This window comes from Bombina bombina, chromosome 10 (assembly GCF_027579735.1).
Source record: "Bombina bombina isolate aBomBom1 chromosome 10, aBomBom1.pri, whole genome shotgun sequence".
NCBI lineage: Eukaryota > Metazoa > Chordata > Amphibia > Anura > Bombinatoridae > Bombina > Bombina bombina.
Window position 1 is genome coordinate 181,404,963 of NC_069508.1, and position 12,062 is coordinate 181,417,024.

General features: G+C 34.1%; 1 protein-coding gene and 2 non-coding genes across 5 annotated transcripts in view; all 3 read left to right on the forward strand.

The window, feature by feature from the left end:
* HPDL (4-hydroxyphenylpyruvate dioxygenase like) overlaps window positions 1-12,062 on the forward strand; it is a 155,479-nt gene that overhangs the window by 61,453 nt on the left and 81,964 nt on the right. The window lies entirely within an intron of this gene.
* LOC128641555 (U5 spliceosomal RNA) lies at window positions 346-461 on the forward strand. The gene has a single exon (XR_008399569.1). It is a non-coding gene; the product is annotated as a U5 spliceosomal RNA (small nuclear RNA).
* LOC128641538 (U5 spliceosomal RNA) lies at window positions 7,319-7,434 on the forward strand. Its single transcript, XR_008399554.1, has one exon. It is a non-coding gene; the product is annotated as a U5 spliceosomal RNA (small nuclear RNA).

Genomic DNA, 12,062 nt, shown 5'->3' on the forward strand with positions numbered 1-12,062 from the left:
TCTGTGTTCTTTTGTGCTACACTTTAGTTTGTAGAATGCCCAGTACGCATGCACAAGACTGACAACTCTTGGGTAAAGCTAGTACTCACCTGAAGGCTAATAACTACTAGACTGTTCTCATTTGCATACCCATAATTCTGTGCGCTTTGCTGTAACAATCATACAAATATGTTGTCTTTTTAAATAATTAATTTCGTCTCTGGGGATTTTTATTTTTATTTTCTACAATTTCCTTACCTAAATACTTAGTAATGTAAATTTTAAATGATACAGTTAATGTTTTCCTCTCTCGTATGTTAAAAGGGTTCAAACTAATCCCCCCTTTTAATTTGTTTATGGGTCAGTATACTCAGGTTTCTCTACAGATCGAATAAATCTTTCGCCTTTTACTAAAGATTTCTGTGGAGAGGAACAACCATGAGTTTTCATCAATTTTTTGAGGCTCTGTCATATGCAGAGCTACACATGTTGGTAAAACACAGAATAAAGAAATTCATTAAATTTTGCGGATGACATATATATCTCTTAGTTTTACTCAAATACAAGTTGGCTTTGTAAAAATTATTGTACAGATATTAATAGAGCTATTAGTTGCTATAAAGGTTTTTGTAAGAAGCTATTAACAATATAATAAAAGAGGCACATTTGTTTTACCACCCCCCTGCAGGACACACACAGCACTAGCAAGTGACAACAGTCTAAAACCAGAGAAATTAATCAGCTTTAATGAATAATCTTCATGCAATCAGCTATGAACTGTAGAAGCTGATATGCCAGTAAACCTGGGGAGACTGTTAATAAATAATTATTTCCCCTGCAGTCCCCTAAGCATCTGCACTGACCTAGCCAGTTAGATGCTTTTTCTCTACTGTATGATCATTTATACACCCAAAATGCTTTGCACATTTTTCGGTTTTAATCTTTTTTTTTAACATTTTCCAAGGTTCCCATAAATTAGCATTCTTCATAATTCATTACATAAAACAGAATTTGTCTGATTTGCCTCTAGACTTACAAAGCAGTGTCTTTAAAGGGACACTCAGGTCAAAATTAAAGTTTCATGATTCTGATAGGGCAGCAATTTTAAAAAAACTTTCCAATTTACTTCCATTAACAAAATGTGCACAGTCTTTTTATAGTTACATATTTTGAGTCACCAACTCCTACTGAACATGTGCAAGAATTCACAGATTATAAGTATATGCATTTGTGATTGGCTGATGGTTGTCACATGATGCAGTGGGAGTCGAAATAGAAATAACTTTGAAATTTGTTAGAAAAAAATCTACTACTCATTTGAAGTTCAGACTAGGTGCTATTGCATTGTCTTCTTATCATGCATTTGTTGTTTATGCAAATCTACACATTTTTATTTCATGATTCAGAAAGAGCATGCAACTTTAAACAACTTTCTAATTTACACCTATTATTTTGCTCTATTGCTATCTTTATTTGAAAAGCAGGATTATAAAACTTAAGAGACAGCCCATGTTTGGTTCAGAATCCTGGATATCACTTGTTTATTGGTGGCTAGATTTAGCTGCAAATCAGCAAGCTCTGCCCAGGTTCTGAACCAAAAATGGGCTGGCTCCTAAGCTTTACAGCCCTGCTTTTCAAATAAAGATAGCAAGAGAACAAAGACACATTGATAATAGGAGTAAATTAGAAAGATGCTTATAATTGCATGGTCTATCCTAATCATTAAAGAAAAAAATTGGGTTTAGTATCCCTTTAACTGTGTATTAACCTCAATCACCTACTTATCAACCTCTATAAATAAAGTACAGATTAAAGGGACATTATACACTAATTTTTTCTTTACATAAATGTTTTGTAAATGATTTATTTATATAGCCCATAAAGTTTTTTTTTTTTTTAATGTATAGTTTTGCTTATTTATAAATAACGTTGCTCTGATTTTCAGACTCCTAACCAAGCCCCAAAGTATTATGAGAATACCTTCAGCTACCTTCTCCACCTTGCTCCTGTTTGTGTAAAGGGTCTTTTCATATGCAAAAGAAGGGGGAGGGGGAGTGTCTTATTTCCCACTTGCAGTGGGCTTTCCAGCTACCTTTTCAACAGAGCTAAACTGACAGCTTCTAAGTAAGTTTTAAAACCATTTTATACTGGATTATCAGTATATCAGTATCTGTGCATCTTATTCTTTATAGTAGTGTCTATTGCATGCAGTTATATGAAAATGAGTGTATACTGTCCCTTTAAGTAATCACTAATATAATTTTTATAGCTCTATGTCCAGGTCAACGTTTCGGTCCATGCAGGTCAAAGTTTCGGTCCATGTCCAGGTCAATGTTATGGTCCATGCAGAGACCTTTTTCAAGACCAATTATTTTCTTATTTACTTTATTATTTTGTTCTTTAAAGAAATAATAAAAAATAATAATAAATCAACATAAGAAAATAATTGGTCTTGAAAAAGGTCCCTGCGTGGACCGAAACGTTGACCTGGACATGATAAGAAACTGAAAATAAAAAGTTTGAAGTTATTGCATCAACATAAAGTCTTGAGAGTGCCCCTTCTTCACTAGTATGAGAGCACCCAGGCATCAAAAATAACAGGGAACGCTGGATCATCTATCTTCATTATATATATATTTATTTTTATTTCTTTTTTAAATGATACCTAAGTTTTTCTATTAGGGTGTTGCTATCATGAGAGAGTGCTGCATACTCACTGACCACACAAGTGATCTAGTTTATTACACAGAGCAGATTTACTAATGGGTCTTTCTAGATTCACCGATCCTCATATGATCTATACAAGATAAAGCAAACCTAGTGCTGGTATCAAGAGAAAATAAATACTGTATTACATGAAACCCCAGAGCACCTCAGCAATTACAACTCCCCTATAGGCTGTTAAAAGGGTAGTAAACACCAAAAATGTTATTGTTTAAAAAGATAGATAATCCTTTTATTTACCATTCCCCAGTTTTGCATAAACAAAACTGTTATAGAAATATACATTTTACCTCTGTAATTGCCTTGTATCTAAGCTTCTGCTGACTGCCTCCTTATTTCAGATTTTTTTTAAAGACTTGCATTTCAGGCAATTAGTGCATGAGCACAGTGTTATCTATATAAAACACATGAACTAACGCCCTCTAGCTTTGAAAAACTGTCAAATGCATTCAAATGAGAAGCAGCCTTCAAGGACTTAGACATTAGCATATGAGCCTACCTAGGGTTAGCATTCAACTATGAATAACGAGAGAACAAAGCGAATTTGATGATAAAAGTAAATTAGAAAGTTGTTTAAAATTGCATGCCCTATCTGAATCATGTGAGTTTAATATGTACTTTACTATCCCTTTAACTCCAAAAGAAATAAATGCCAGAAATGTGTGATTATGATTTGGCCTAAGATGATATCAGGTAAATAGATTTGCAGTTCAGTAACAACTGCAGACAATAATTAACTGTATGCATAGGGAAAAGAGATATGTGACTAAACCACAACAAATATAATCTGCAGCTAAAAATAACACGACAACACCAGATGTTTCTGTACAGAAAATGAAATAATAATACTATTGAAATTATGGAAAAATCTAGCAGATTCAATGGCTTCCAGGTACACAATATCATAGTATTTGCATTTTAATTCTTTAACCTTTTAACGCCGTCATATTCTGTCCAAACGGTGCTGGGATTTAGCGCCATTAGGATGAAATACAACGTCATAGCCGTTTGGCTGTCCTGAAGCCAACAGCACTTCCTGGATGTGATCGCGGTCTGAAGGGTGTGCCTAGCATCATAGGGACGACCCCCTGACCCAATCTCATTATTGAAATCTCACAATCACGGGATTTCAATTTGTTCAATGAGAACATTGTTCTAATGTAGACATTATGACACTGTCCTGAAAGATGTAACCAATAATTACAAGTTCTTTACATTATTAAGAACCTATGATTAGCAGGCCTTCAATTATCATTTGAATTTATTAGAATCCATGAACCAATCTTTCTAATATATCACTGCTAAAGGATCTATCCTAGGTGTGAGCAGGTTCTTTTGTAGTAAGAGTGAGGAGAGAGAAACTTCATCCGGAGTAGTTTTTATATAAATAATAGAGAGAAAACCAATGGCACTACTTAAATAAACTGAACGTTCCCATATAATTGATTATAAAGTATTAGATAAATCACGAAAAAGGGGATGGTGCTTGTACTAGAAAATGGATTCAAAGCTTATCAGTAAGAGACTAAAAAAAAAAAGAGTACAAATTTAGCACTCATATTCTATTATAATAGATACTGTGGACAGAGGCAGAGAAAGAAAATTAAAACTTAACTTTTACTACATAAGTTTAAAGGGGGGGCATAAAATAATCATACTATTAAAACATGCAGATGCCTGGTTGGGTTAGTAAAGTACAGAGTAAGAAATCCACTGCTCAAATACTACCTAGGTATAAGGTGGCTTGGGATTTCTATCTGTGATTCAACTTATGGTTAATAGGTAAAGGTGTAGTGATAATTTGTTTATCGCTCTCAACAATGAAGGAGTATGTCCCAATGGGTGCAAATATTGCAAATAACTTCTCTGGGAATCCCAGAGTTGTTTACCAATTAGTTACCGCTATGAGTTTTCTCTAGGTATACCCGAGACCCATATCAATTAGTTACCACTGTGAGTTTATTTGTATGAATATATGGGTACTCAGAATAAAAAGAAAAAAATGATGAATAAACAAATTTCCTATCTGGTGATACTTTTTGTTGATACCTTTTAGTTACCGCTATTGTTAGAAAAAAAACATATCACAGTGGCTAACCAGTGTGTATAGAAAAACTGTTGGTCTTTACTCTTAGTTTTTCTGGAGATACCAGAGATTATTACCAATTAGTTACCACTGTGAATGGATAATTTCCTTCTCTGGAAATGCCAGAGACCTATATCAGTTAGTTACCACTTTAAGTTATTGGTATAAATATAGAGGCGCTTAAATAAAGGAGCCAGATTGTTCAAAGCTCCTATCTGGTAATACCAGAGACCTATACCTGTTAAATACCGTTATGGAAAATATAAAGGCTCAAGTTAAAGATGCCAGGTTATGTCACCTGGTGAGAGACCTTCAAAAAAGTGCCAATTACCTATTAATACCAATTAGCTATTAATACCGATTACCTATTAATACCAATTACCTATTAATATCAATTACCTATTAATACCGATTACCTATTAATACTGATTACCTATTAATACTGATTACCTATTAATACCAATTATTAAGCTTTTAAGTTATTGATATAAATAGTGACGTCCCTGTTCCCCTTCTCCCCCTCTATTTTTAAGAGCAATGCCTGATTTTACAGAGCTTAATAATTGGTATTAATAGGTAATTGGCACTTTTTTGAAGGTCTCTCACCAGGTGACATAACCAGAAAAACTAAGAGTAAAGACCAACAGTTTTTCTATACACACTGGTTAGCCACTGTGATATGGTTTTTTTCTAACAATAGCGGTAACTAAAAGGTATCAAGAAAAAGTATCACCAGATAGGAAATTTGTTTATTCATCATTTTATTCTTTTCATTCTGAGTACCCATCTATTCATACAAATAAACTCACAGTGGTAACTAATTGATATGGGTCTCGGGTATACCTAGAGAAAACTCATAGCGGTAACTAATTGGTAAACAACTCTGGGATTCCCAGAGAAGTTATTTGCAATATTTGCACCCATTGGGACATACTCCTTCATTGTTGAGAGCGATAAACAAATTATTACTACACCTTTACCTATTAACCATAAGTTGAATAACAGAGAGAAATCCCAATCCACCTTATACCTAGGTAGTATTTGAGCAGTGGATTTCTTACTCTGTTATACTTTACTAACCCAACCAGGCATCTGCATGTTTTAATAGTATGATAGATGGTAAACACAAAGACCGTAAAGGAATTTAAAAATGCCTGGGACATGCATAAGGCTATCCTAAGGAAAAAGTAACATGTGATATGGGTAGACTTGATGGGCCTTTTTGGTTCTTATCTACCGTCAAATTCTATGTTTCTATGTTTCTATAAAAATCCAGTATAAAACTGTTTAAAAACTTACTTAGAAGCTCTCAGTTTAGCTCTGTTGAAAAGTTAGCCAGAAAGCCCACTGCAAGTGGGAAATAAGACACTCCCCCCTTCCTTTGCATATAAAAAGACCCTTTACACAAACAGGAGCACGCTGGAGTAGATATCTGATGGTATTCTCCTAAAATGTTGGGGCTTGGTTAGGAGTCTGAAAATCAGGGCAATGTTATTTAAAAATAAATAAAAGCTATCCATTTAAAAAAACAAAAACCGTTATGTGATATATAATTAGATCATATACAAAACATTTGTGCAAAAAGAAAATGATTGTATACTATCCCTTTAACTGCAGACATCTCTGTAAGATTGGGGAAACTGGGACAGACTGTAGAACAAGCAGAGAAATCACTTTAGCTAAACTTCTCAGCCTGCTTGTAACCTGATAAAGCAGGACCGGGTAATGCGCAAGTTATAAATACAGAGGTAAGAACTTCAGCTCCAATGATTTCTGTTTTGTTTCAGTCTTGCTGTATCAGGTTACGAGCAGGCTGTGAGAAGTTGAACTGAAGTTATTTCTCTGTTTGTCTTGCCGTATAGTTCTACAGCCTGTCCTAATTTCATCAATCTTACAGAGACGATGTCTGCAGTCAAAACTCTGACATTTATTACTTGTAGGAATTTTTAAAGATGATGCATTTTCATTGTTTAGCAGGAATTATAGAGCATTTGTGCAGGCAAAGTTCTAATGTTCATTATACATAGGAATTTACATATAGCCTATGATTGGCGAGTGGGCGTGCTAAACTAAAGCACAGCTCAGCCCCTTCCTGGGGGAGTGCCAGCCCCGTGGCCGTGGAGAATACTCACATGAGCAGGAATAGAAAGCTTACATTTACAAAATGTATTGTTAGCAAGTTTAACTACTGTATATATGTCCCATTTCTTTAGTCACTGTATTTGGAACATAGACTTGTGATTACTGTGTACACTGACCCTTTACAGCTGTTATGCAACACAAGACTAATCATGCCTAGACTGTTCTCATTTGCATACCCATAATCCTGTGCTCCTTGCTGTAACAATCATACAAATATGTTAACTTGTTAAAATAATTAATGGCATATCTTGGGATTTTATTTACCATTTCCATACATAAAAAGGTAGTAATATATATATATTTTAAATAATACATGTAATGTTTTCCTCTCTCTTATTTTAAAAGGGTTTGAAGTAATCCCCCCTTTTAATTTGTTTTCTATTAGGTATACTCTGGTTTCTCTTCAGATCGAATAAATCTTTCGCCTTTTACTAAAGATTTCCGTGGAGAGGAACAATTATGAGTTTTCATCAATTTTTTGAGGCTCTGCCACATGCAGAGCTACTTCTGATGGTAAAAGAAAGAGTTAATAGAATTAATGTCAATTTTGATGCTGAAGTACCTGGTTATTAAAAACAGGGGCACTTTAATTCATTAAAATTTAAATTTCCCTCCTGTTGTGAAAAAAAATCTTACTTTTTAATCTTCATAGCAGCTCCAGCTTCCTCCGGTTGTTGCAAGTAGAGATGGGAAGTTCGGTTCATCTTGATGAATCGGTTCATTTCGTTCAGCTCATTTAACTGAACCGGTTCATGAACCGATTCATCAGTTCACCTAGCCGCAGATTCTAATTTTGAGGAAGCTTTGCCCACCAAATCACCGTTCCGATTCTTCCTGAATCATTCATGACTCTTTAGTCTCTGTATGATTGACAGTTCCACTCCTCCTGACCACACAGCGTTATTTAGATCAGTTTTTTGTTAGATATACAATTCTTAGACAAATAATACATACACACAAGCAGCATATGTTCTATTTGTCTAAGATTTGCATACCTAACAAAAAAATGATTATTAACGATCATACACAGAATAATAAATTAAAAACACATCTTAAATGTATAATACAACTTTGAAGATAAAAAGTGGCATTCATAAATGGATACTTATATAAAATATTTTATTGTAAAATACTTTTTTTTTTTTTTATTAATTTATAATTATATTTTTCTTAACAGGACATCTGTGAGAACTGCTGTCTGTTGGAAACTTCTGATTTGAATCAGTGAACTGTTAACTGAATGATCCATTGCAAAGGAGTTAGCTAACAGTACAGTACACTGATTCACTGTGAACTGAATGATCCATTGCAAAGGAGTTAGTTAACAGTTCACTGATTCATTTGCAAACAGTTCACTTCTTGAGTCAGTAGCAGCACTGGTAATATGATCCTAGAGTGGGGCTGTCTGATTCTGCTGTGTGATTCATTGCAAAGGAGTTAGCAGAAGCAGGAATCACTCTAGGATCATATTACAAGTGCTGCTGCAGACCCAGGAAGTGAACTGTTTGCAAACGAATCAGTTCAGTCTGGTGAACTGATTCATACAGTTCAGTAAAAAGAACCGGTTCAAAAGAACGATTTGTTCACGAACTGGACATCACTAGTTGCAAGCCATTTCTGACATCAGAAATGATGGATAGGTCATCCTCCAATCACGGCTTCCCCCCCGGGGAAATCAGTGTCTGATTCAATGCCGTAATTGGAGGAAGCCGGATTCCTCATTTTAGACCCAGGAAGAGGCTTTGCGACGGGTGGAGGAAGCTGGAGCTGCTGTGAAGATTAAAAGGTAAGTATTTTTTCTCAACAGGAGTGAAATGTAAATTTTGATGAATTAAAGTGCCCCTGTTTTTAATCAAATTTTTAAAAACCGGGAACTTTAGCATCAAAATTGACATTCACTTTAAAGTTTGTTTATAATTAATACCTGTGCTTTTCTATAAGCTGTGATATTTATATCACTTACTATTCACAAAATGTATAGCTCAACAGTCTGTTAATTAGCTAATTGAGAAATATTCTTTTTTACAACAGCTTGGGCAAAGTGATTCTTTTTAGTGATTCAAATCATTTGGATCAGATCAGTCAAATTATTCTTATCACTGAATCAAATTCCGGTTCATTTCCTGCAAACCAGGCACAGCCACTAGTGAGTCTGACACACTCAGTACTGAAAGTGTCAGCAGTTCTTTAGATTCATAGAGGAGTTCTGTGCAGCAACAGATCTTTGAATCACACAGTTTAATAGGGAATCAGTGTTATGAAGAGAAACAAACACTCTCTAACTATAAATATATATTTTTTTCTGTATTTCAGTCACAACTGTTTCCCTATTACACTATGTGATTATAATTATAATATACATTTCAGATAAATGTATTAATCTGTTTAATACTTTTGAAAATATATCTCACATGAAATGTTTGATATCTAAACTGTGTGAATGTATTAGATTGCACAATACACAATCATAGACAAATGTGCTTTTTAATTCCCTTCCTAACTCTTTTGCCAGCACTTAAAGTTCCCTCCATTTAGTCTGATTCCCTCCTGTCCTAATGAGTCACTGAATCACTGACTCCCAAGATGAGTTACAGACAACTCTGCAAGTCCCAGGTAAAGCACAAGCTTTTACTGAGTCTGAGTCACACACAGCACAGAACAGCTCAGGATTAGTATAAACTGCAGTGTGTGCTGTGTGTGAGTCAGATATTATTATTATAAGTTTCAGTAAAAATCTAATACAAACAGATATCCATTTAACATTAAAAACAGGTTAAAAATAACAATACACATGAATAACTTTCTTCACTGTCTAGAAACAGCAGAGCTGTGCACTGTTATATAACGCTGTGTGATTCAGGCAAAGACTCATACAAGCTCTCTGCTGAGTGAAACACACACAGATTATATTACTGGTCATGAGCTGAGCTGATTTGAAAGCTGCGTCCTAAGCTCCACCTTCACTCACTAGGAAGTGACTTTTACACAGCACAGGCAATGAATTGAATCTGAATCACTCATGATTCCATTCACTCAGATCACTGTATGTAGAGAGTCGAGTCAGTGATTCGACTCAGTGACTCACTAGCCAAGCCTAAATTATATTAGGTCAATATCTTTGCAGTTCAGTAACACGTTTGGAAACACTAATAAATTATATGAATAATGAACAAAAATAATCAGATGTGACCTGATAAAATAAACAAGACTGTTGCTAAAGTACCACGGAAAATCAACAGCATAAAATAACATGTGAGAGGCTGAAATGACAATACTAACGAAGCTTGAGAGGTTGCAGGTGAATCTGTTGTGCAGAAAAAATATATCTCCAGCATCTCCCATGGTATGTTACCCTGATGAGTTACTGGGACTATTTACTAACATTGCAACATTGAATCACACCTGGTGCCTGCTTAGCTGTATTTACTAACATTGTATCAAGTCACACTTGGTCACCTGATTAACTATATTTATTAACATTGTATTCTTTTGTGCTACACTTTATCAGTGTTTACTAACATGTGCTGCTGAATATCAAAACTAGTTACTTATTTGGAAATATTTTTGTTATATTATGTTTGGTTTATGTTTACTTTATGTGGAGAATAACCAAGGTGTCCTTTATCCGGTCTTCATCATAAAATATTTTTTTGGTTGGATAATGCTCCAGGTTTGAGAATGTCCATCCAGAGCTCTACTGGCAGCTGCATGGGCATAAAACTGCCCCTCATTTGCATACCCATGATGCATTGAGAGTTTTTTTTGTTACTGCTCGTTAAAGGGGCATAACTCAGACAGGACATGCAATTTTAAACAACTTTCAAATTAACTTTTATCATTACATTTGCTTTGTTCTCTTGGAATTCTTTGTTGAAAGCTAAACCTAGGTAGGCTCATGTCATGATACAATCATGTGATTGTATTAGATATCTCTGTGTTATCTGTATGATTTATTTTCTGTTAGATAGGGATTTATTATATTACATTTCTTTGTTTAGTTATTATTTTTATCAGAGACAACTATGTCACTGCAAGTGTAATTGTGACACTAGGATTGTGACATACAGTTTTTAGTAATCGTTTTTGAGATTATATTTGAACACTTTTTTAGTCATTTTTTTTCTTTTTTGATCATACCGGTATTTGATCTAATTTGGGCTAAGCACAATTTATCTTGCTCCATTTGAATTCTTTACTCACTCATTATTTTTTTTATTTTTTCACAATATTTGTATACACATTTTTTACCCACATGTGGGCTACCACTTGATATACACATTGTTTAGTTTTAGATCACATTTGTACAATTTACATTAATGTTGTGACCATTCTCTGGGATAATTGAATAATTATCTTAACCATAAATTGATTATTTGATCCTTATACTAATTAGATAGATCTGATCATATATAATTTTGATCTCAGATTCCTATCCCACCTAGATAGGTCTGATCATCTATGTCTTTTATATTGCTTTTAATGTTTTTATTATATGTGAATTAAAGTATCATCTATATGAACTTTTTTTGGTGGATTGTATTGTATTTAATAGAACTCATTTATATGAACTTTTGTTGGTGGATTGTATTGTAATTAATAGATTCCATATAGTTGTCTTTACACACCCATAAATAACTAGTGGTGTTGCTGAAGTATTAACCTGTTGTATACCTTAGCCTTTGGCGCTCCTATATATATTCTTGTATTGCATTTTTCTCTAGGACCTTATTAGGGGGTCTATTTATAGTGTAGCACGTACACTCATCTAGGCGCTAGTTGCTTATTTCTATTTGTACTCTATCCCATTACCTAATTTTAGCAACAGCAGTCGGATATAGGTTAATTGTCTTTTTATAGAAATGGAATCCACACTATCCATTAGGAACCTTAGAGCAGATGTTAGCTCTGATATCAACATAGCCCTTAATAGGGATAATTCTACAGGTACCAATACTGTGATTGACATAAATACTATATTTAAAAATTTAGAAAAACTATTGATCTCTGAGACAAAGTATAAAATTGAGATATAATTTTTTAAAAAATGTTTAGAGCTAAATATTGTACCAAAAGGTCTGATGATTGTCAAGAAATACTCCTTTAACACTAATTCCAAAGAATTCACTGACAA